We start from the raw sequence: 26,598 nt of genomic DNA on the forward strand, positions 1-26,598 counted from the left end.
TTGGTGCTAGCCCGCTTTACGACCTTGGCAAGTCACTTCCCCTTAGTTTTCCCATCTGTAAAATGGGGGTGATGGTAGCAACCCACCTGCGGCTAACAGATGGGAAGGGCTGTAATATTAAGAGCAGGACGTAATTCCCAACAACAATTCCCTCTAGCTGTGCCGAGGCAGAAACCTCTAGCTGCAGGTTTCCTGGGCAGCCAGTCCTTCCGGAAACACACCTTTTGTCCGGTCCAGCTTAGTCCCTGACAAAGGGGGAACGTGAGAAGGAGTGACAGGCCAGTGGAGGGTGTGAGCGAGAGTGTGGCAGGGAGGAATTCTCTAGTCCCCATGACAGAAGCCGCAGGGATCTTTAGGCATGGCTGGCGGGATGCCACACAGGACTTTACCTCACCTTCTCCAGATCACACAGAAAGGGGCGGGGGGGGGGGGGGAGATAAGCTGAATGAGGGAGCTCAGGGTTGCAAGAGATATTTGGTGTGATGCAAAAACTCTCATCTTCACAGCCCCGGCTCTCTGCAGAGTGACTCAGCTTCCAGAGCTCAATTTAGCTTGGGTGCAAGCAGCTACCACTCCACTGGCTTCATGCCTGCTTACAGCCGGGCTGGGGCCAGGAGCCACGTGGGCAGAGGGGAAGGAACTGAGAGGAGCACTGAGGAGAGAGAGTCCTCCCGCACTCCGGCCCTCCCCAAAGCACACTCAGCCCAACAGGTTTCAATGGCATTAGTAGGTGACTCCTGATCCTTCCCCCCCCCCCACTCCATTCCCTCTCTATTAATTGCTTCTGACCCTTGGCAGGCCTGTCTCCGATGGACAGTGATGGATCGGAGGTCGCTGGGACTCACTAGAGATTGCTTACCTTGACTCCAGCATCCTCCCCTCCTTTCTCCTGGGCCTTGGGGTGTGATGGGCAAATCTCAAAAGGTTCAGTCTTTGCATCCAGTTTGGTTAAGCACCAAATATTCAGGTGATACCCAACACAATCTGAAACCTCTCAGTCTCCTATGATCCTTCTTACAGAGGCTGTCCATAAATGACGTAACACATTTTTGGATGATTTTCAAGACCCACCCACCTCTTGTAACACCGAAACATACAAAATTAAGGAACCAAGGACCCATCCACGCCCTAATGTGTTACGTCATTTATGGACAGCCCTACTGGGTTCTGCCCCAGAGCAAGCCCCATAGATATGGAAACAACTCACCTGCCAGTGCCCCCTTGTGGCTGGGTGTGGGTTTGCTGGGCTTTTCCCTTGGTCATCACCTGCAGCTAGGACGTGTGAAAGTTCAATCTGCTTCTGGGGCTGCCATGTCCAGCTGTAAATGGTCAGGCCCCCAAGCTGTCTTCTCCCAGCTGCCCTCTTCAAAGTCCTTAAAATGTTCTGAGCAACCGTGACCCCCGTGGAAGCAAATGGCTGTTGCAGATGCTCACTGCCTCCCGAGATCAGGCCCGTAGGCAGGACCACATCAGGACCACTACGTTGTTTGGATGCCCCGCCTGAGACACCATCAAAGGGCCTAATTTCCAGAGGTGGGTGCTCTGTCCTTTCTGCAAATCTAGGCCTCTTCAAGGTGTCTCATGATGGGCACTGAAAATCACTAGCCACTTTTGAAAATGTAGGTCAATGAATTGCCATGCCAAACCCAAGCATTCAAAACATGAGTCAGGACCCTCCCCCAAAAACATGAGATTAGCTTAAAAACCAGGAGGTTTTCAAAACAGTATATTTAAGGCTCTTTTTATTTGCCTTTTGGTTCTTGAGCCATCAGATGTTACATCTTGAAGCTTTTCTCTGCAACCACCGGGGCTGGAAACTTGCTTCTTTTTGTAAAGGAAAGCCAATAGTCTCATGTAATCACCTGACTCCAGGAGCTGGGGCTTTAAGAAAAGCCCCCTAAAATCAGGAGACTCACCATAAACCCATGAGAATTGGTAACAGTGACCCGGTAGCTTTTCACTGCAGTTAGACAGTGTCACAGGTTGGCTGGCCTGGAGTTGGGCTCAGCTTTGCCTATGACACAGTAACTATTCACCAGCTGATCCTGCTTGGATGGCTTAATTGCAAGAATTAGATGCACATGGGAAAGTGTCAGGACTGGGAAATGGGGGCAGTTGAAGAAGGATGAGAGCTCAAGCCTGAGGAAGGCAGAAATAGTTTGTATTTTCATATGGGATTTGCTGGGGTGGGGAGTCCTGTGAGCCCCAGCCCTGAAGGACAGGTGAACCTCGAGAGGCTGTAGAGTGAATACAGGTACCCAGTGGGCCCAAGAAAAGGTTGTGAGAAAGGCGAGCCAGCAGGCTGGGGTAGGAAGAAGCTATGTGGGGGTCCTGACTAGACAGCCCTTGCCTGCTCAGTACTGGGTCCCTGAGCTGGAACCCAGAGGAAAGGGATGATCTGGGTTCCACTGAGGGAAGTGGTGGAAGGACCTTGGAGACTAATGATCTTGGCTCAAAGATGTGGCGTGAGGCTGTTGGACTCTGTTACCCCACAAGGAGTGGGATTAGATGTGACCGGCTGGAGGGCTGAGTCACGAGAAGAGGGGGATGACTGGAGGGGCTATCGGGATGGGGTGCGAGAGAAGACCCTGCTGTGCCATGCCCAGCCACGAAGGGGTGCCCTGGCCGGTCAGTGACACTTCAACGGATTGCAATTTATTCCCTGATTTATTTACTGTCTTGTTCTTGCCAAAGTGAATCATGGCTGTCCGTGGGTCCGACCTGTAACCCTTGATTTCCTTTGTCTCATGTGTTTTGGAAAGCAAGTTTTTACAAGGAATTTAAAATCAGCAGCAGCACCACAGTGTTCCTTATAGCTCGTTGCAGCTTCAGGGCCCTGTGTAAACAGTCTCTAATGAGTGAATCCTTAGGAATGATCTGAGTCTTTTTGGCAGAACTTGTGAGAACTTATTTTACATTTAATCCTTGGAGAGGGAGAGTTTCTATAAGTGTCTTTAAAAACCACAATAACGTTCCACAATTAACTGTGGCTGCTTGATTCTCTGTGATTTTTTTTTTTTTTTTTTTTTTAAGCGTGTGCCTGCGTTGCAGGATTGGATTAAAGTGTAGCCAGCCCAGACCTGTGCTTGGGATCCAGACCCAGGGTTGAACAATGAGATCAGAATCTCAGCTTTCACTTAAATGAAAAAAAAAAACTGCCCCAAAACCACACTTGCTTACGGATGCAAAGAAAATCTTGAAAATGTTGCCTGGGTATAACTGATTCTCTACCGGAGTCTGCAGAGCGAGGTGGGAGAGTACCACCTAGGGTTCTGGCCATGGGAAGCCCTCAGTGAGTTGTGCCTAAGGCCCGGAGTTTCCTAAGGGCCTGTCTACACTACTGCGCGGGGTCGATCTAATATACGCAACTTCAGCTACGTGAATAGCGTAGCTGAAGTCGATGTACTTAGATCGACTTACCGCGGTGTCTTCACTGCGGTAAGTCAACAGCTGACGCTCTCCCTTCGACTCCGCTTGCGCTCCTCGTTCTGGGGAGTACCGGAATCGACGGGAGAGCGCTCAGCGGTCGATTTATCGTGTCTAGACTAGATGCGATAAATCGATCCCCGCTGGATCGATTGCTGCCCGCCGATCCGGCGGGTAGTGAAGACAAGCCCTTAGTTTGGCCCTGTGTGTTGCGTTCATCACCTGTTGGTCTGCTGAGTGGATGTCTTGTAGCCGAGTCAGTCTCGAGACTCCAAACACCTGCCTGCAGCGTGCCAGCCTGTGTCTTCTACCCTTTGCCTCAGCGTGGCTTCCCTGGGCCAGTTCAGTGCCAACCATGGAAACTCCTGCAAAGATTCAAGCTGACTACAGCCCTGCATTACGTACTGCTGCCTTTGGGCTGGGCTCCAGTGCTCGGTCGCTAAGGCGTGTCACGTACTCGTTAAGCAGCATCTCCCAGCATCAACACAGCAACACAACCTAAGAACAACTTCGCCTGCATACCAGGAAACCAGCTCCTTACCAGCCATGGAATGCAGGAGTAGATCACTCAGCGACCAGACAGCCATCCCTCCGGAGCGGAGTGAGCCATGTAGGAGGGGTCTGGACCTACATCCAACCCTGGCCCCATTCTGTGCTGCCTGGCGCCAGCAGCTAGGACCACCTGTCATAATATTGAACTGGTCCCATTTTATGAACCCTTTGAAAACCACTTATAAATGGAAACTGAATGTAAAAGCAATGAGGAGTCCTTGTGGCACCGTAGAGACTAACACATTTATTTGGGCATAAACTTTCGTGGACTAAAACCCACTTCATCAGATGAGTCCCACAAGTGGTTTGTAACCATCCATAGTACCGTCTGCTGATGTGCCTAATAACAAACTAGAACACGTTTCCTCATGTCTGTCGTATGCTTATAACAATTATTAATCATTTAACCCTCCATAGAAACCATTTACCCCTGGACCCTGTAATATAAAGTGTGACCTTTGATGAGTTGATTTCATCCATAGCTCCCAAATGGCTTTACAAAGCTGGGTACCGTTGTCCCCATTTTACAGATGAGGAAACTGAGAGACAAAGGCCCAGATCCTCACAGGTATGTAGGGCCAATGAAATCAATGGGAGGTAGGCACCTAAATACTTCTGAACATCTAGGCCAATGTGACTTGCCCAGAGTCACGCAGCCGGTGAGTGGTAGAGCCAGGAGTCTTTGGAGTCCCAGTCCACTGAACTGTCCACTTGCATTCCAAGCTCCTGTGGCTGGCCTAACCAGGGCTTCATGTTGGAAGCAGATCCTCAGCGGTGGAGGTTCTTGACCTTGGACCTGAAAGGTCAGAGATGATCAGGTATCCTAAAGGAATGAGGTCAGGTCGGGTTAATTCTCTCATTGCCCTGAAGCACAACTTAAATCAGCAAAACCTCCACCCCAGCCTCTCTCATTTCAAAGCATTTCTGCCTATTTATATGGCACTCACACCCCCACCCCTCCCACCTCAACCTGGCGCTAGGGTGCGGCACAGTGTATAACTGTGCTTGTTTATTACATATAATGTTGCCATAGCAGCAATCCCTTTTGACTCTCTCTAAACAATGGCTGGAGTTTGATGCTGTAAGCGGAACTTTATTTTCATGAGCTGGCTGCAGTGTCTGTGTATTGCTATCCTCTGCTGGTTGGAATCCAAACTGTGTGTCATTGGCCCTATACTGCCCACACCTCACAGGAGATTCTCTTTTTTTTCGTGGGAGTGGCAGCAGGCTGTTGGAACAGGAGGATCAAAGATCCAATCCAATTGTGACATGCTGAATGGCCCTGATGTGAAGCATGGTGACACGATTTAAGGCGGTCAGACATGCCATTGTGTGGTTCTGCTGCCTGGCATCTTACAGGGAAGGGATATTTCCTTCTTGTCATCGGCCTCCTGTGGATCAATAGAGGCAGGTTGTCTGTCAGCAGGATGTTCCCCAGCAGCCCTCTTCTGGTTAGGTAAAGCCTTCCCAAATGTCAAGTTTATGCTTTGAGCCAACTCCACTCTGCAGGAGTTCTTTTTCTTTTGGCCGCCTGTGTGCTCCAGGCCAGGCATGCCGACGGGTGACTCAGATGCAGAGAGAGGGAACAAAGAGGAGGGGTGAGGCTGAAGTGAGGAGGAAAGAGACTGGGGTGGATGAGAAAAGGAGGGAGGAGTAAAAATGGAAAGCCATGGAGAGAAGAGGTTTGAGATGCGGGGGAGAAAGAGGGTGGAATGGAGCTAAGCATGAAGAGCTTCCAAGAAGCTCAGCCCAGTGGGCGTGGAGCTCTTCTGAAAATCTGGCCCCATCTGTGGGTGCTGAGCCCTCAGAAATCTGACCCTGAGCTCTTGAAAATCTGGCCCATAGCAACTTGCTGTCTTTGGCAACCAGGGGCCACCTTCACAAGCTGGGATGGGGTAGGGTGTGTGGGGGGGCTGTCTCTCACTAATGCACAATTTGGAGGGTGCCTGGCGTAGCAGTGATGCCCTCTGCATCCAAATGAGAACGGTCAGCTCTTATCCAGGTGAAATGTATCATTCATGTTCCTCTTCTTTTTTTTTTTTTTTTAGTGCACTTTATAGTTTGTTGCAATTAGTTCATTTAATCCGGTTCCATGGAAACGGAGCTGGTGGCCAGAAACATTCACTCTCCTGGACTCAGCCATAGCACCTCCAGCTGTGATCTCATTAGGTTTCATGAGCTAAGCAGTGTTGGCTTGGTTAGCGCTTGTCTCGGAGACCGTCCAGAAACACCTAGGTGTTGCAGAACATGGTGCTGGATGAATCATTCAGGGCGCTAACGCTGGGGGGGCTGTGCTGCCAGAGGGCCGGTATTTCAGGTGACACATAAAACCGAGACACTTCTTGCTTGTTGTTAAGGTTCCCTATGAGGCACTATGTGCAGGAGTTGGGTGTGTGGACGCTGAGTTGAATTACACTCCAACTTGGGTAATTATGTCGGACTCCTAAATTCACCCTTGCGATCTCATTCACCCCCTTTCTAAAAATTCTAATACCGCATTGGTGTGTGCTGTTAAACAGCTGGCGTGTTCCGCCTCAGAGGGAGTTGCACATCAGCCATGGGGCACTTGGGTAAGTGTAACGTCCCAGCCACGGCGAGTCTAGAGAGGTTCTGGTGCTGAACACGGTTGTGGTTTTTTCGACGTGCCTGGATCTGGATCTGAGCTTCCTGGCTCAGGGGGAGGGGGCAGCTAGCTTGAGAAGTGCCTTTCAGTCCGATTTGCAGAGCAGCCATCCTTCTCTGCCACTGATGCACACGGCTCCCCAGTGCACATTTAAACAGGACTGAGAGCCTGGCAGGCGACTGGGCAAGCTCACCACAGGCTGACAGCGCACGGAGGACAGGACTTCCCCGACCTGCTTCTCCATAAGAGGAACGGTTGAGCCACCACAGTGACGGGGCCCAGGCAGCCCCCCGTCCTCCCCTCCCTTGTGCTCCATAAGAGGAGAAAGAGAGAGGGGCCCCCTGCTTGGCTCCCTTGGCACATTCCATTCCTGCCTGTCACGGACCAATATAGCCACCAGCATCACTCCACACACACGCCAGAGGTGCTGAGGCAGGCTGGAAGGAATTCAGCTGCAGTAAGTGCTCAGACACTCAAGGCAGCAGGCCCAGCCACCACAAATGAGGCGCGCCTCTCATTTGGAACCAGGATCCAATCCAAATGCCATGGGCTTTGGGATTCTCAACTGGGAACTGGAAGCGTGTCTGGGTGAGAGAGAACTACCGCCATTTACAAATGGCACCCACAGGATTCCCAACCCCAGGGTGCTTCATGAGCAGTGTTTAGGAATCTCTTCCTCCCCCGCCCACCCCCCCGATGCAGCTGCTTCTGGGGGGAATACTGTAGCAGTTTAACAGCCCATGGCAAACCAAGTTAGTGCAGGAAGTGAAGCATAAGGTATCCGATTAAAACTGCTACGGAAACATAAGGAGGTGAATGTAATAACGCAAACTGGAATTTATCCAGGACGCTGATGATTATTAATCCTTTCCATGAGCAAGGGCTAGCCTGGTCCCACCTGGCGTGGAGAGGTTGGGCTGCTTGTGACAGCTGTCAAAGGGTTAATTAACTCTGAGCGGTCAGGTAGTTAGGTAACAGTGCCCTGCCCTTGGGTTATTTTCAGCCAAAGAGGTTTGTTCTCACCATGTCATGCTTCTATCTTTGTTTGAGTGGCTGGCTGTGTTGAGAGTCAACACCTTGCTGTGAGAGGACTGTGCCACACCTTCAGAAAAATCATGGGTTGGGGCCACATCAAAACATTGAGATTGGCTTCAAAATCATGAGATTTTTTTTTTTTTTTTTAAATTACTTTGTGGATGTTTTAGTATTTGACCTCTGCTTGCTGTGTCTTTAGCATGCCCTCGCCTCAGGTTTTCACGGGTTGCTCCACAACCATAAGAACTAGAAACTTGCTTTTTTATGATATCCTGAGATTGTTACCTAATCACCCAGCTTCGGGAGCTGGGGCTTTAAGAACAACACCAAGTAGCATGAGAGACGGCAACCCAAAATCCCTAGTGGTCTCAAATTTCCTTGTGTAGTTCAACTGATCTCCCTTAATAAATACAGGAGATGAGGTTGTTGTTTTTCTCCCTCTCTCTCTTCCCTAATTCCCTGTGGAGGCCGTGGATTTACTGTGTAATAAGTTATGAATACTGCATGTGACTGGCTACAAGGTGGGTTTTTTGTTTTTTGTTTTTTACTGTATGGACATTGTTTGTCACGTGGGAAAACAAGCCCTGGTCTACACTACAGAGTTAAGTCAACACACGCTGTCCTGTGTCGCCCTAATTCTGTAAGTGTCTAGACTAAAATTTCACTCCCGCCAACATAACTCGCCCTCTACACCAACTTAACAACTCACTTCCACGGGCGGCACAGAGTGAAGATTGATTTAGGTCGATGCAGTGTCTGTGTAGACACTGTTGCTTACATCGACTGGTGCTGGCTTTCAGAAGCCATCCCACACTGACAGTTCAAGCCGTGTACGTGCTCCGGGTGAGGACATGCACTGCCGACACAAGGAGCCAAGTGTAGACGTGCAGAAGTGATGTAAGGCTGATTGTAAATTAGGTCAACTTAATTTTGTAGTGTAGACATGGCCCGAGCAGGAAGAATAAAGAATGGCTCAGGATAAGCCATCTCCTGGTAAATGCTTCAGAGTTAAGAGACCATGCCCGAAATATTAGCTGTGAAGATCCTACCTCCAGGCCAGAGATTAACCTGTCATCCTGCTCACTCGCTCCTGTCCCAAGCCTCTCTTTTCTTCCCCCCAAGCAACCTTCCTTAAACAGGATTTGAGGGTTGGTTGGTTTTCCCAGTACAGCTGTGTCCCTGTCCACCCCTGTCATGCTGCACACCTGTGTTAATATTGGTGCATTCTGGGAAAATCTGGTCCACACTCCCATACTGCCTGAGCGGCGGGTGCCATGGAAAGACAATCATGGCTGTTTTTCCACGCGGTGCAGTGACCTTTGGCATGTCCTCCTGCCCGGAGCCATAGGAGACAGGAATGGATCCGTGTTAGTGCCACCGCCCTGGTTAGGAATTCTGTGCTAACCACGCGTGCCATGTCGGAACTGAAACTGTGGCCTGGGCAAGGCCTTGAAATCTATGTTTATTGCACTAACTCTCTGTGATGCCTACAACCAACTTGGCAATGACTAGGCAGCTAGTGGGCTGGGACAGCAGCTTACCGTGCTGATCGGATTGTCTCTTTGTTACCTTGTTCTTTCCCCAACTATTTGTTGTATCTACCTGTTCTCACCTCTTATACTTGGATTGTAACTGTCTCATCAGGGCAGGGCCATCTCTTTGATCTGTGTTTATACAGCACCTAGCACCACGGGGTCCTGCTCCATGACTGGGGCTCCTACGCATTATCCACTATAGAAATAAAAACTCTGAGGCTGGCACGCAAAGCTCAATGCTGAGTTAAAAGCATCTGCCGTTGCTGGATTTCTTGCGCCTTTCCCTCGCAGGTCCCTGTCTAGCCATGAGCCTGAGCAGTTCTGCACAATTCAGTCTCTCCATCACCCGAGCGCTTTCACGCCTCACGTTCCTGGGAGCGAAAGGGGAGGGGGGCAGGGGACTCCCTCCGTGTAGTGCGCAAGACCCATCTCTGAGGCTGTCCAGGGCTCCTGACAGAAACGCTTCCTCTGGACAAGGCAGCAGTTCCTGCCAAAAGGCATGAATAATGCCCGTAATGTAAACCACTCCGAGCTGCTGGAAGGGGCTGCCTGGCCGCAGCATGAGTGATGGAGTGCGATCAGATTGAACGAGATGAGCCTCCCATTCCTGCCTGCCTTGTGCAGCTGCTATTCTAAGGGATGCGCTCAGGAGCGTTAAGCCAACTAGCCAGGGCAGGGGACGAGGGTGAGTCCTCTTCGAACCCTCGGAAAAGTCTCTAGATTCGGACCAGAACCTACAACTTCTACGTTCTCTGGGGCTGCTGCATTCTGCGTTTTTTGGTTTTTTGTTTTTTTTTACAGTTCAACATCCCCTTCCCAGGCTTCTTGGAAGCAGGGCCACAAGAATCGGAGTTCTCGAACCTCCACTTAGCAGGAGGAATGTGGGGCTGGATTAGTGCATTTCCCTTAAATAACTGGTTCAAATTATGGGGAAACTTTTTTTTTCAAAACACAATGCAGGGTGGGGGAGGCCAAAATCCCGATTCTGCCAGTTTCTCCCCTCCCCAAAATGCTGTGTCAGGGTTGATAGCCACAGCCAGGCTGAAGGGGGGGGGGGAGCACACTGTGCCAATAGCAGACGGCTGAGGCACGAACAATGCTTTCTGGGATACCAGCCGGTGCCTGGGGGGTGGAGCCATTCCCTGACCACACCCACCCAGTCCTGAGTGGGACGCATGCCTGTGTGTCACACTAATATAATCAAGGTGTGAGGCTTTCTCAACCAAGGGGCTGGATGTGTGGGTAGAGCAGGTGGGCTGACCTGGGGGACATGCTCCTTGGTTCTCTGGATGTTTCCTACTTGAGCCATGGCAGCTGAAGTCTTGGTGCTGGCACTGATTTCCCCTGCTGGTGTAAACCATACCCACTCCATGCGTATGAGCCGCTATTTGTCACCCCATGGCCCTGCGGAGGGTGCTGGCACCAGGGCCAGAACCTGGCAGATGTGGATCTAAACACATGAGTCTCTGCTGCCTGAGCTAAAAGACCCACCCTGCTATATGTGGCCCAGCCACCAACAGAGAGGCCAGGATGGTGCACTGAGTGGGTGTGAGTTACACAGGCCTGGGGGCTTTCCATGCCTGCCCCATTAATGTGACCCAAACCGGGTCACCATCCATATACCTAACTACCCCATGAGCTCAATGCTCTGCTTCCACCTGCAGGGCCATGGAGGGGTCGCGCGGCTGGTCGGCTGAGTGCTGAAGCGGCTAAACCAGGCCGGATGCCAGGAGCAGAAAGGCCAGGGAATTAGGTCCATTAACTTTCAGACAAAACAAACTGATTTCTAAGGTTTAACCGGATCAGTGACTTAAGGAGCTTAGGTGGGAAGAGGAACTAGCACAAGCCAAGCTTAGCACAGTAACACAAGTGGAAGGAGGGGCGGTGGGGATCAGATAGACCGGCAGAAATAGGCTCCTGATACGTGGCAACCTGTCACTGAGTTGGGCACAGGCTGACACGTGGCCTGTCCCACCTACACCCACTTCCCCCGGGGGAGGCTGGTGCTGCCCTCAGGGACCTGCAGCTCTGGCTGATGGCGCCGCTTGTCAGGCCAGGAGAGCTGTCAGCGTTGAAACGGTTAGACGGGTGTGAGGAACCAGAAAGGGGGAGACAGGGAAGAGGAGAGGAAGAGTGACGGAGCAGGGACGCTGGCGTTTGGCACATTGTACTCACCGTAGGGCCCTGAGGACACCTGTATAAGCCTGCAGACAGTGATGGGGAAGTGGAAGAGGAGAGAGAATGAGAGGAAAAGCAAGAGAGGCCTTTGTGGGTCCCTTATTGAGGGCAAAATAAGGAGAGCTCTCGACACAGAAGAAACGGGTCTGCACCCAGCTTATGCCTGGCTGACCTTCGCTGGGCTGTAACTTCCCCCACAGACAGGGAATTCCATTAAGGAGACTCGTATGCCTTCCTCTGCAGCGTGGGCCGCTGGCCACTATCTGAGATGGAACCCTGGGGTAAATGGACCCTAAGGCTGATCCCATGTGGCATCCCCTCTGTTCTTATTCCCTTTGACTCACTCAGAGCCTGGGGGCAAGTTGCTCGGCCACCATTTCCCCATCTGTAAAATGGGGACACTGATCCCGACCTGCTTCTCTGAGGTGTTGAGGCTCACGGGCTTTGAGAGCCGTGGGCCAGAAGGCCAGAGAATCAGTGCTGGTTGTGTGGTTTTTGTTAATAGCTAGAAGAATTCCTGGAGTCATAAAGGCCCCTCTTCCTGCATTTTGGGAGCACAGGCCTGATGGGTACTCCAGCAACACATCACCTTCTTGGATCTAATCCGTAATGTCTGCATCCTCCCTGCTTACGCTGCAGAGGGATTTGTAAGCAACTCGATGGTTTCTAATCCCACGGTCCTTGGGGCGGTCTGACTCAGCAGCTCGCTTCTATCTGGCTGGGACTAGCAGTTGTGAAAGAACCAATGCAGTAGTCATGGGGTGTGGTCCCGGAGGGAGCTGTCATGTCCCCAGCTCTCCCAGAACCTGACCCAAAGCATCTGACTTTGCAACACTTCAGCGTGGGATATTCCTCCCTGGCCCCCCTCCAGAGACCAGTTCACACCCTGAAGTAGTACGGACAGGGAGCCCTGATTTTTTTTATTTATTTCATTTTTTTAAAATCTTGGTGTCACATAAGAACAGCCATACTGGGTCAGATCAATGGTCTACATAGCCCACTACCCTGTCTACCAACAGTGGCGACTGCCGGATGCATCAGAAGGAATTAAGAGAACAGGGCAAATATCAAATGATCCATCCCCTTTCGTCCAGTCCCAGTTGCTGGCAGTCAGAGGTTTAGGGACACCCAGAGCAGAAGATCTGCTGACCATCTTGAGTAATAGCCATGGAGAATAGGTCCATCAATGAATTTATCCAATTCTTTTTTGAACCCAGTTATACTTTTGGCCTTCACAGCATCCTCTGGCAACAAGTTCCACAGGATGATTGTGCGTTGTGTGAAGAAGTACTTTGTGTTTGTTTTATACCTGCTGCCTATTAACTTCATTAGGTGACACTGGTTCTTTTGTTATGTGAAGGGGTAAATAACATTTCCTTGTTTTCTCCACACCATTCTTGATTTAATAGATCTCTATCATAATCCTCCTTAGTAGGGTGACCAGACAGCAAGTGTGAAAAATCGGGACGGGGGTGGGGGGTAATAGGAGCCTATATTTAAAAAAAAAAGACCCAAAAATCGGGACTGTCCCTATAAAATCGGGACATCTGGTCACCCTACTCCTTAGTCATCTCTTTTCTGAGCTGAACAGTCCCAGTCATTTTAATCTCTCATCATATGGAAGCTGTTCTATACCCTTAATCATTTTGGTTGCCATTCTCTGTACTTTTTCCAATTCCAATATTTTTTGTAAGATGGGGTGACCAGAACTGCACACAGTATTCAAGGGGTGGGTGTACCATGGAGTTATGTAGTGGCATTATGATATTTTCTGTCTTGTTGTCTATCCCTTTCCTAATGGTTCCTGACATTGTTAGCTTTTTTGACGGCTGCTGTACAGCCGAGCAGATATTTTCAGAGAACTATCCACAATGACTCCAAGGTCTCTCTTGAGTGGTAACAGCTAATTTAGATCCCATCGTTTTGTATGTGTAGTTGAGATTGTTTTCCAACATGCATTACTTCACATTTAGCAACACTGAATTTCATCTGCCATTTTGTTGCCCAGTCACCCAGTTTTGTGAGATCCCTTTGTAACTCTTCACAGTCAGCTTTTGGATTTAGCAATCTTGAGTAATTTTGTATCATCTGCAAACTTCAGCTGTTTACCCCTTTTTCCAGATCATTTATGAATATGTTGAACAGCACTGGTCACAATACAGATCTGTGGGGGACCCCATTATTTACATATCACGTTTGTCTCAGTGTCTGATAATTCTGTTTTTTACTATAATTTCAACCAATTTGCCTGGTACTCAAGTTTGTCTTACCAGCCAGTAATTGCCCGGATTGCCTTTGGAGAGGTTTTTTTTTTTTTTTTAAACCCGGTGTTTCATTAGCTACCCTCCAGTCATCTGGTACAGAAGCTTATTTTAAGTAATAGGTTACATACACAGTTAGTAGTTCTGCAATTTCATAAGAGTTTCTTCAGAACTCTTGGGTGAATACCATCTGGTCCTCATGATTTATTACTGTTCAAATTATCAATTTGTTCCAACCCCTCCTCTATTGACTCCTCAATCTGAGACAGTTCCTCAGATTTATCACCTAAAAAGAATCTTCCTCACATCCTCTGCAGTGAAGACTGATGCAAAAAATTCATTTAGCGTCTCTGCAATGGCCTTGTCTTCCTTGAGTGCTCCATTAGCACCTCAATCGTCCAGTGGCCACGCTGGCTGTTTGGCAGGCTTCCTGCTTCTGATATACTTGAAAAAAAATGCAGTTGGCTCTTGTGCCTTTTGCTAGCTGCGTTTCAAATTCCTTTTTGCCTTCCTAATTATACTTTTACTTGCTAGCTTCATGTTCCTTTCTATTTTCCTCAGTAGGATTGAATTTTAGTTTTTAAAATATACCTTTGTTTCCTCACTGTCTCTTTTATTCTGTTTAGCCATGGTGGCATTTTTTTGGCCCTCTTACTGTTGTGGGGGGGTTTATTTTTATTATTTGGGGCATACATATAGTTTGACCTTCTGTTATGGTGTTTTTAAAAAGTTTCCATGCAGTTTGCAGGCATTACACTTTTGTGACGGTTCCTTTTTAATTTCTGTTTAACCAGCCTCCTTATTTTTTTGTCTAGTTCCCATTTTTTGAAGTTACATGCTACCGTGGAGGGTTTCTTTGGCATTTTCCTCCTACAAGTTTAATTATATTACGCTTGCTATTACCAAGCGGTTCATTATATTCACCTCTCGGACCAGATTCTGTGCGCCACTTCAGACTAAATCAAGAATTGCCTCCCCGCTTGTGGGTTCCAAGACTAGCTGCTCCAGGAAGCAGTCCTGAATGGTGTCTGAACTCTTATCTCTGCATCCCAGGCTGAGGTGACACGTTCACAGTCAATATGGGGATAGTTGAAATCCCCCATTATTACTGGGTTTTCTGGGGGTTTTTTGTAGCCTCTCAAATCTCCCTGAGCATTTCACACAAGATGCTGTGCAGATAGGGTGAAGTCCTAGCCCCAGTTAAGTCCATGGCAAAACTCCCATTGACTTCTGTGGTATCAAGATTTTACCCATAACACCTTATCCTGCTTTTGGACCGTACTAAACTATTTGCCTCATTAAGCCCCTGCAGCAGCAAGTCCGCAGGTTAAATGCACGCGATGTGCGTATCTCCCTTCCTTTATGTCGCTGCTCTCTCTGGATTCCCTCACCTCCCAGCAACTGCGCTGAAGTCAAGGGATGAGCACAGCCCAACCAGGCAGCCTGGATCAGTATTTGCTGGGAGCAGCGATGTCTTGGAGAGCTCCGATTCTCACTCTCCTCCCCTTCCCAGCCAGGAGGCCCTCGCTTGGAGCAGCGGGGCACCTATTGACATTATCCCTCTGAACCAGAGCCTCCTCCCCTGGGAGACCCCATGGTCCACTTGACTACCCCAAGGGAGGGCCGGGGAGGCTGCAGACCCATGATTATTTCAGTTCTCCTGCTTCCTTAAAGGCTGCTTCTAATCTGCACGAAGCAGCATGAGGGTCCCTAGTTACTCCTCAGACTATTGCCTCTTCGATAAGAGGGGGAAGAGTGGCAGCAGCCAAAGGATGACTGTTCAAGGCAATGGTGAGCCCCCACCTTGGGCTGGCTCCAGTAGCAACAGGGGGCTCTGTGGCCGGACCTGCGCTGCCAGGGTGCTCGGAGGAGGTAGAAACCAGTGCAGAGGCCTCTCAGGACTTGGCATCTCCAGATTATACCCCAAGATCTGTTTGGATCTCCAGGGATCCACTGACTAGGGGGCGGGGAGGTAAATGACATGACAATGCCCAAGAGACAGATGAGGAGGGAGCCCCCTCTACTGGGGACAACGTGGTCCAAGCTCTGAAGTTCAGTACCAGATCCTGCCTTCCCAGCATGCAAAGGGTTTTTGAACCCATCTCCAAGTCAGGCTCTAGCAACAACTGGGAAATACCAGTGGGCTTTGGCATCAGTAGCAGAAGGCGACGCGACGATACCAGAGACAAAATGACAATTAGTCCTTCTGCTTGTCCGAGTTCTGAGCTAGGGCAGAACCTGATGCCTTGAGCCAATTGCCTGCGCACAGGGGGAGGGACCTTTCTGTGCTGCATATGGCCTGGGGCAACTGCCCTGGGGCAAGATGAGGGCCTTTTGCCTTCCTCAGAAGCAGGATTGCCCCAACTGTGTCCAGATGTGGGCCCTGTGGGTAACTCACCAGAAGCCCTGCTCAGTTGCATGACATTGAGCAGCTTGCAGTCACTGGGACTTTTAAGCAGAGCTGCAGCCTGTGGTAAATATAGATCCCAGCAAGCGATTCTCAATTCCATGCCAACAGATGGAGCCAAATGTGACTGCCTGCTCGCAGACACCAGTAGTCATCCATGGGGATCAAAGAAAGGACCTTCGGTGCAAGCCCTTACCCAGTACCGTATTTGAGGGTAAACGCAGGTAAATGGAGTTGACCCACTTCTCCTTTGGGGAATGGGGCAGGTACCCACTTTTCACGCAAGGAATAAAGCGTTTGCTCCCTCCTTCTCTCCTGTGAGAAGCAAATCCTGGCTGCAGGACCACTCAACCAAGGTGCACGTTGTCTCAGCAACAGATCAGTCATGGAAATCGTGGCCTGCAAAAATCTGCAACGAGCCATCCTGGGCTACTTCCCATGTGGATTGACTGAATACATTTGCCAACCATTAATAGCGTACAATATTTTTTTAAAATTTATTTTTACAACTTTATGTACCTTACTTTAAATTGGGCTTAGGCTAGTAAGGGCATCGCTGCGCACCCTTCATGCCTACCTTGCCACTGCCCGGCCTGGAACACCAAAAAGGTTACTTTAGCCACTTCATTTTTTGTACCACTATCCCACCACCCTTACCACTTGAGCTACAGGAGCAAATGTGTGAGGTTACATCTACATTGTACAGTCCTGGCACTGGGTGTAGTGTGCATGTAGCTACACAGCAGACAGAAAAGCAAGCTGTGCCCCTGCTGCAGTGTGTAGCTACACGCAGCAGGGAAAGACTATCAGGATGGAGGCAAAGACTCCGGGAAAGACTCCGGCAGCTGATGGAGCCGTTCCCTGCTGTCTTCCCCTCCCCGAGCCTTTCCCTGTTGCCAGAGTCTTTTGCGGCAGTGCAGAAAGGCTCCTGCAACAGGGAGGCAGTGGGACACGACACTGCTAAAAATAGACATGTAGACAGGGCAGGCACTGCTTGGGCTTGTAGAGAGCTGTGTCGGGTACGTACCCACAGGCGTGTCTTTACTCACCTAAGCAGTGCCTCACCATCTACACTGCTATTTATACCTGCACTGGGGGGTGCAGTGTAGTATTCGACATGCCACCATAAGATTTGTGCCGTGTAGAGTTGCAAATAGCAGGCTGTTATAGCAGGGCTCAGCCACTGGAGGGAGACATGGGAACAGACCTGGGAATAGACTGTTATAGTTGCATTCTGGAGCCCATACTCTGTAGGCGGCATCTGTGTATTAGAACTGGGATCAGTTGTAGGACCAGGATAGTGAACGCTGAGCTACACTTGACCCACAACCATGGTTGGACCACTATTGGTCTGAGGCATCAGGTCCAGGGTACTGCTGGATTAGACGGACCGACAGTCCGATTGGGTATAGCAAACCCTATGTTTCTAACACCTATTGGAAGGCAGATCGTGCATCCCTGGACCTCTTGGTAATGCATGTGATCAGTGGGGCAGTAGCTTGTTGCTGTTATTTCATACTGATATTGCGGTAGGGCCTAGCTGCCTCTACCACGTCTGGGCCCCGTTTCCCAAGGTGCTGCACAGATATATCGCCGGCCTATACACATAAATGTGCTGTTAATGAATGTGGCATTGGAAGATGGAAAAAATAGCCTTTCTGGCTGCAGATGCAAGGCCTGTAGGATGAAAGATTCCTCCATCTCTTCCCAGAGCAGCTTTCTCTTAGTCTTCCAGCTGAGATTGACATGTGGCCCCGGAGCACCCTGTAATAGACAATCTGTTTGGTGTATTGGCAGCACATGGTTATCCTGAGACTAAAGTCCTGTTCCAAAAGTTTGTCCAAACTGGCTTCCTCCCAAGCTGATTTCTATGCCAGGCGTTTAAGGAGAGTTTATGCTCTGCAGATGTCTAAAGGGTGGATTTGGTGGAGGTGGAGTTTCTTATGTGGGGGGAGGGTCAGTTGTTTGCTTTGATACAACACGCTTGAAGCATGAGTTTCCCTTAGCAAAGCCACGGATGGTTGAGTATTCAAGTGGTGTTTACAAGGGGAGTGTGGTTTTTTTTGTCAAGTCCTTCATTGCGGGGAAACAGATGGGATTTGATTTTATGGCAGCTCCAGGGAGCCGAGAATAACAGCCCTGAAATCAGTGCTGAGGCGGTGGAAAAGCACAAGAAAAACACCTTTGTATTGTATCCATCTGGACACTGAAATGAGGAAATATGGCTTGACATGCAGAATAAGCACAAGTGTGACATGCCTTCTGGATGACAGGCCAGTCATATGACGGCCCTACGTTCGTATTATTACAGTAAGTGCCTAGCACTCTGCGGGGACCACCGCGTAATGAATGTTAACATTACTGTTACTAATAGTATTTATGAAGCTCATGGAGCATGTCTAATTCACCCTCCGATTAGGTTTTTCCCAATGATCTTTTGCTGCTGTTTGGCTTTTTGGCTCCGATCCATAGGTCCACCAACTTACTGGAGGGTACGTCCAATACAGCTCCCACCAGTGCAGAATATCAAGCTTTTCGCCAGGGTTTTGTTTATTGACAAAGCAATTCAGTGTCAACTCAAACCACCCCAGAGCCTGCTGTCTGCCCTTTTTTAACGCCTTGTCCCATTGATGCTTCTAGCACTACTCCCTGCTGGTTATCTTCCCTACCAGACTTTCCACCTGGCTGGTCCCAGGTCCTTCACCTGATCTCACCTCTGCCTATTTGAGCAGGTGCTAGGCTCCCTCTTCCAGGAAGGACTGCCTCCAAGCTGTCACATGACTCTGTCTTGGTCACCTGACTCAGCCCATCAGCCAGAGCTTTGCAGGACAGTGGATTGCATGTACCAGGGTCCTGTTCCACCCCCTCCTGCTGATGTCCAGCTTCTCCGATCTTTGTGAACTGGGTGCAAATGGCCCATTCCTCCCTGCATAGCCAGGTTTGCAGTGTCCAGCAAATAAAGGGTCTCTGAGTTATATGTGCCACCCACACTGGCACTGCAGGCGGTGTGCATCCCCTGGGCGGTACAGACTTCTCGCGCAGTTGAATGCTCTCTGCCATCGGCTTCGGCCCGAGGCGTGTTGCGCAACTGTCCAGAAAAGCCCTGCCTGCCGCATCCTGTGTTCTGATAGCCATCCCCGAGGCTTGGGAAATAACCCAGCCATTCCCCCACGTAGAGATCATAAATAACATCCGCCATAAATCAAGCTGTTTCCTGCAGAACAGGACTGGCAGCCCCAGCACGAAGACGGGAAAAGGGGCCTTGCAGCCAGCCCTTTCTGTTCCCACAAGCAGTTCCACGGGTGGAGGCAGGGAGGGGATGAGTTAGGTGGATATTAGCCCAAGACAGTTCCAATAACTGAGCTTAGGGTGACCAGATGTCCTGATTTTATAGGGACAGTCCCAATTTTTGGGTCTTTTTCTTATATAGGCTCCTGTTACCCTCCACCCCCTGTCCCGATTTTTCACACTTGCTGTCTGGTCACCCTACTGAGCTGCTTGTAGCTCTACACCACTGGAGATGTGTGACCCCACCTGTGATCTGCTGAGGACAGGAATGAATGCTAGAGTGGAGGGCAGAGAACAGAGGCGCAGTGTTGTCTAGTGGTGTACGGAGGTCTGGGTTCTGTTCCTGGCTCTGTCCCTGACCTGCTGTGTGACCGTGGGCAAGTCACTGCCTCACTCTGGGCCTCAGTTTCCCCTCCTGCCGTGTCTGTTTGGATTGTCAGCTCTTTGGGGCAGAGGCTGTCTCTGTGTGGCACCTAGAACAATGGTGGCCTGATTTCGGTTGGGTCCAGTCTGAGCTCAGTAATGACAAAAGGGAGGCAACGCTATCTAATCTCTCTCGGCAGTGGTGTGTGACAGTGGTAAAGAGTCACTTTCTTCCAGCGCTGAACAAGGAACTCCAATAGAACAAGGACTCATGCTTAACCCTGTTCAGTCTGTCTCTGCTTCCCTGCCCAACCTTCCCCAGCAGCCCCTGGTCCTCCCTGTATTACACCCCTCTCCATCATCTTTCTCTGCCGCATTTCCCTTGGGGGTTGGGGGGAATCGTACTGTCAGCGCCAGCGGCTGCCTGCAGTTTCCCCACATCCTGGGTCGTGCTGCGTCACGCGGGGGCTCTGACTGGACTTACCAGCACCGGCCTGGCCCAAGCAGGGGCCGTGAGCTTTCCCTTCGCCTTCACTCTAGGGCTCGTGCGGACTCCTTTGTCTCCATCCTCCACCTCAAGCCCTGCTGTGGCAGTGGGGGGGATCCCTGGACCGGCCCCGAGGTGATAGATGAAGGGATGGGGGGAATCATGAGCTCTGGGCTAGCCCTGAGGTGATGGGGTTGGAGGGGGGGAGAGAAGCGGGAAACTTGAGCTTCTCCGTGATCTAAAGCGATAGCCCGTATGTATGTATGTTGGGCTCTGGGAGAAGCACTTTGGCAGGCAGTGGCGCACGGCGGGCGTGTTGGAGGGAGAAGCACGGAAGCCCTTGTTCCTCTGGATCGCAGGAAGGACTGGTCCGTGGGAAGTTAGCCGGGTCAGCAGCCCTGGAGGGGCCGCGGTTGTGGCTGGGGGAGTGAGACAGCAGAGCTGGCTGCTCCCTGCCAACCAGGCTCTCTGAGGGCAGAGGGAGCAACTCTGGATCCCTTTGATCCCGCTGGAAGAGGGTTTTTTTCCTCTTCTGAGAGCCCAACAGTACCACCTGGTGGGCAGCTCCTGCCACGCAGCCTGCGCTTTACCTGGCCGCAAAGGGAGTCGGTCCCCAGCTAGGACCAGGTGCTCTCTCCCCCCTTGGCTTGATTGACAGCTGCTGAACCAGGCCAGCTGTCCGAGAAGGCACCAAAAAGACGCCCCCATCTCCAGCTCTTGGGAGGGCCAATACTCCTGCTTCTGGGCCTGATGGAACTGGCCACCATCCTGCCATATGGAAACTAATGGTTAAAAATAACCAGGGCGAAGCTGCGGCAATCCTAGGTTAGGCCTTGGGGGGCTGGGGGAGCTGTATGTCTCCCATGGGCAGGCCCCTTGCTAGGATCATCTGGGTACATCTCACTAAATCAATTTGCTGCCCTTGCAGGGCCTCAGAGGTTGGTGCACCTCAGTCCTTCCTGTTCTCTGCCTGTGGCTTGCAGTAGTCAGTCTCCTGAGGGCTGTAATACTGTGGTCTAATTCTGGGGGTTGGCTTGGTGTGGGGGTGGTGGGTAGTAGCCTGTGAGATACAGGGGATCAGACTGGATGATCAGGTGGTCCCTTCTGGCCATAAACATTCTGAGGCTGGATGAGAAGTGGGGGTGCGGTGGGAGTTGTGGGGTTCGGGGATTGTTCTCTATTCACAAACCTCATGAACGATATTTTCTGGATCTGTTAATTTCACTTTCCCCACGCTGATTGAGGGGAGGAGAGCAAGCGCAAGGCAGAAAAGAGGGACGGCAAGGAGAGAGGGAGCAGAGACAGGGGGGGAAAGAGAGAGAGGGCTGCGTTTGGAGGGGCACGTTCCTAGCAGCGTGGCACACGTTGCTGTACTCGCTACAGGCCCTGGGGCACCATCCGTCACTGACATGCAGCTGCAGTTCACCAGCCTAGAGTAAAGCAAACCCAGTTCCCACGTACAGGGAATCAATCTCCCACCGTGCTCACTGCCCACGGAGGCCTCCTCTGTTTGTCCAGATGTGGAGTTCATGCTGTATCCCATCAAAGGTAATCCGACTGCAGGCCAGCAATCCAATCGCTTGTAACTTGAGCTCTTCGACAGATGTCTGGAGCTCCCCGGTACGTCAGGCTGTTCTCTGAGTGCAGAGGCAGGGGGGCTCTAGATGATGCTCTGCTCACTCTGTATGTCCAGTGGCTATTGCTTGCCTGTCCTTTTTGTAAAAAAGTTATGACTTAATAATGTAGCATTTTGCAGCTGTATTTCTCCAAGGTGCTGAACAGTGGGTCTGTATTGTTACCCCAGAAGAGGAAACTGAGGCATAGAGAAGTTAAGTGACTTGCGTAAGGTCACGTAGGCCAGATTCCAATGGGAGTGACTTTGAGGATCTGAGCCTAACTGCTCAGCACACCCCCAACTGGGGCCAGATTTTGGTGAGCTCAGCCCCCTCCAACACCTAAACTAGGGCCAGACTTTCCAAAGAGCTCAGCACCCAGGGGGCCGGTCCTGACTGTGGGTGCTGATCTCTTGCACAAACACCGGCCACGGTAAAGAGAGAGCAGTGCTGGGTTCAGGGACTCCTAGCCGTACCCTCAGTCCACTCAATCACACCTAGATCCCGTAAACCATGATCCACTTGGTCACAAGAGGAACCCTCAACAAACAGGCACGGGACAGAGCCTCAGCTGATGAAAATCCACCCTGGGCCACCAAAGTCAGTGGGTCTACAGCTGGGGGGGGGTCTGGCTCGAGGGTGGACCCTTCATTCCTGCAGTAGCCTCTTAAAGGTACAGAGCTGTGTTCCTAAGGGAAAGCACGAAGCAAAAAAGGAAGTCGGATATCCGTGCCAGCACTGTCCTGCCAACAAAGGGTTAAAGCATTTGCAAGAGGTGAAGCAAGGGAGGTTCAGCACAGGTGCCTTGCCCTGCCAAACAGTAGGAAGCTGCAGCCTGACTTCACGCTACTTCTGGTTTTTGCTGCTGTTGGAAAAACCTTGACCAGGTGGCGTGGAGGGGGAGTCAAACTTCTGCTTGTAGAAATATCCGGGCGGGCGGCAAGAGCATTGTCTGGATTGCTCTCTTTCCTCCCAACAATGTCCTAAAGCTCTTTGAACATGGCCTCGGCTTGGCACGTGTCTCTTGATTGGGCTGGGATGGATGATTGTGTTTTGGAAGAGGAAGGCTCTTTAGCTGTGCGTTGGCTCTGATCAAGGGCATCTCGTGCACAGAGAGAGAGAGAGGGGAAGTGGAGATGGAGCTCACGTTAACCACAGGGTTGGCACGGAGCCGGATCTGCGTGGAGCCCCCATCGCTGGTAAGATCAGCAGCAAGAGTGATGCCCATGCGAACATGGTGATCAGTACAAAGCCCTCAGCAGGCACCTCCTTGACTCCAGGATAAAGGCTGGGAAAATCACTCCCCTATGGACACGGCTTCAGGGCCTTTTGTCGGTCGACATGCCAGGAAGCTCTGTGTGCTCTGCCCAATAGCCCCCATCCATGTCCTTGGCTTTTGCAAGGGGAGGATGCACCCCACCTCTGATCAGCCCTTGTCTTTCCAGAGCATGGCCCTGCCCTCCTGCTCTGGCATCACAGCGCTTGCTGTCAGGCCCACGGCTGAGCTGGCCTGTAGTGACCCAGGCTCACCTCCGCCAGAGCCATGGTCCAGTCAGAACTATGGAGCAGCCTGGAGCTGGCCCCTCTGCTCTGGGTGGCTCAGGCACAAGGTAACAGGACAAGGAGCCTCTCGGGCCTAGTTCTAGCTTAGTCCTGCCCCAAAGTGACTGTGACACTTTCACCAGGCAGCTGTTACTGGGTCTCGGTCCAGTTTCACTTGGGGGAAGGGCGAGAGCATCCTTGTCTCTCTCTCTCTCTCTCTCTCTCTCACACACACACACACACACACACACACACACACACACACACACAGAGCTACAGCGGGGGTAGACGTGACCCAGAAGCCATGGAGCAAAGGGCATGATTGGCATGACGGGGTGGTTGGGGGGCGGGAGGGAAGCATTCTGGGGCTGTGATTCAGGCAAGTCACTTCCTGTCTCTGTGCCTCGGTTGTCCCCAGCTGTAAAATGGGAGCAGTGTCATCACTCCCATGGCATAGGGGCCTGACCCTGCAGCAGAGGAGCAGGGCCCCAGGAGGGCTGGCTGGCCGGCTCAAGGAATGGGTGTGAAGTGCAGTGAAATCCCTGTGTGGGATTGCTAGGGCAGGGCACAGTGTCACTGATTCAGTTGCTGTTACTAGGGGCAGGTTCTTTTCATCCTGCTCACTTTATCACCAGCTCCCCACGCCCCCTCCCCCAGCCCTGCGGCCTCAGATGGGTTCCCTCTCTTCCCAGGATCCCTCCATAGTGCTGAGGTCCTCTGCCTGTGGTTTCTCAATACTCCAATCTCACAGCTGCCTTTCCCCAGGCTGCAGCAGAGGGGACCCTCCTGTCTCCATCTGTCCCCATTGTGCACTGTAGGGTGACCAGACAGCAAGTGTGAAAAATCGGGACAGGGGGTGGGGGGTAATAGGAGCCTATATAAGAAAAAGACCCAAAAATCGGGACCGTCCCTATAAAATCAGGACATCTGCTCACCCTAGTGCACCGATAACCAGTTAAGTCTGCCCAGGGTCGCTTGAGCTGTTCTGCAGCGACTCTCTGCCCACAGAGATCTGCTGTGTGTGCAGCCAGCTGTGTGGGAGGCGAGCGGCGTCGCGTGCCAGGGGATTGTGGCCTCAGCCTCTGGGAACAGCAGAGAGACAAAGCAGCGGCGTGTGAGCCGGATTGCAACAGCAGGGGCACACGCAGCAGAAACAATGGAAACGTTTCTGTACCGCATGGGAGACCACAGCCCTTTTCCCCCACGCCCCTGGGCCCAGAGGGGAAGGCAGCGGCTTGGATAACGGCTCAACAAATCTCCCTGGGGTTGTTCGCTGGTCTCTGGAGGGTGTCTCCATCCCATCCCTATCGGCTAGGACAGAAGGGACACCAGCCTAGGGATTCACTCCACCTGCTTCCTCTTGGCCTTTCTCAGGCCCTAGCTCTCACCAGCAGCCAGATCTAATGCATGACCCAGGGAGGGGGGAGGGGGGGGACAGACTTGGCTGCACCAGGCTAAGCCCTGCCTCCCCCCCCACTTCTTTCACTTCCCATCTCCTGCCGGCCACCCTCGCCCCCTCTGGGATCAGGCCGTCCCCCAACTCTTTGTTGGCACAGAACATGCCTGCTAAATCCGGAGGGGTTTTCCCTGCAGAGCTGGGAATAACCAGTTTTAGGAGACCTGGCCAGGGGCGCAGTCTGCCCCGCCCCAAGGCACAGCATGTGTTGCTGTAAAACAATAACCAGCTATGGGAGAAACTGCACTTGGCACAATCCTTCTCAAGGGAAAAGTCCATGCTCCTCATGCAGAGGCTCACTACAGTATCCAAGCTCCTCAGTCATTAATGCATTTTATCCTCCCGGTGAGGGAGCAGTATTATCCCCACTCCCCCGATGGAGTAAATTAAGAATCAGTGCTTCTCAACCAGGGGTACACGTACTTCCAAGGGTAGACAGAGGTCTTCTAGGGGGTATATCGATTCCTCTAGATATTTGCCTAGTTCTACAACAGGCTACATAAAAAGCACTAGCAAAGTCAGTACAATCTAAAATTTCATACAGACAATGACTTGTTTATACTGCCCTGTATACTATATACTGAGATGTAAGTACAATATTTATATTCCAATTGATTTATTTTATAATTATATGGTAAAAATGAGAGAGTCAGCAATTTTTCAGTAATAACATGCTGACACTGGTTTGTATTTTTATGTCTGATTGTTGTAAGCAAGTAGTTTTTAAGGGAGATGAAACTGGGGGTACACAAGACAAATCAGACTCCTGAAAGGGGTACAGTAGTCCAGAAAGGTTGAGAACCACTGAATTAAGTGGCTTGCCTCAAGTAACACAGGAAATCACTGTCTGAGACCAGGAATCAAACCCAGGTCTCCTGTTGGCTAGTCCACTGCCCGAGCTTCTAGGCCAGGCTTCCTGCCCTAAGTGGCTAATCCCAAGAACAATCACTTTTTAAAAAGTGTCTTTCGTAGCACTGCAGGAACGGTTAGGATTAATTTACAAAGTTGCTAATCAGAGGCAGGATAGGACAGAGAGAATGCAGCTTCTGCACATGAAACTGCTGGAAATCACCGTTTCAACATTGTAAATTCTGGCTTTGGGCGGCGAGTCAGTTAGTTTAACAGCATTGCCTAATAGTTTCCTCTGTTTCTCCTCAGAAAGAAACAATCAGATCAGTGGAGCAAATAACCCCTTTTTAATTTGTCTGGTTATAAGGAAAAATTTTACCCCCAAACTGAAAAAGGGTCAGAGACCCTCACCAAGTCCACTAAGAACATTGCTTGTTGCTACGGATTTTATGTGGATGGTGCCCAGACGCTGCGGTGATGGGCAGCAGTATAAAACACTAATATTACAGTGCCACCGATAGGCTCCAATCAAGATCAGGGTTCCATTGTGCTAGATGTTTTACATACCCCTAGTAAGAGACAGTCCCTTCCCTGATAAAGAGATGAGGGCGCTAGACAAAGAACGTATTATTATCCATAATGTACGGATTGGCAAACTACATCAAATGACTTGCCGAAAGGCACATAGCAAATCAGTAGCAAAGCCAAGAAATGAACCTAGATCTCCTGAGTCCCAATCCAGTGCTTTAACCACCCCTAGCCCCTTCTTCTCAAGGCCCAGGACTTCAAAGGAAATGCTCCAGAATGTCCATGAATTTATAATGACCCTTCCCCTACCCACCTCTTGCACATTTGCCTCTGGTCTAAATCCCTGCTCATAAGCCTCATATGTACTTGTCTTTCTATTCCCCTGCAAAAGCTGTGTGCTTGGACTGTATCAATGTATTACTCACCGTCTGTCATTTCATCACTGCCAGAATCTT

The sequence above is a fragment of the Terrapene carolina genome, unplaced genomic scaffold (assembly GCF_002925995.2).
Source record: "Terrapene carolina triunguis isolate 2854851 unplaced genomic scaffold, T_m_triunguis-2.0 Scaffold236, whole genome shotgun sequence".
NCBI lineage: Eukaryota > Metazoa > Chordata > Testudines > Emydidae > Terrapene > Terrapene triunguis.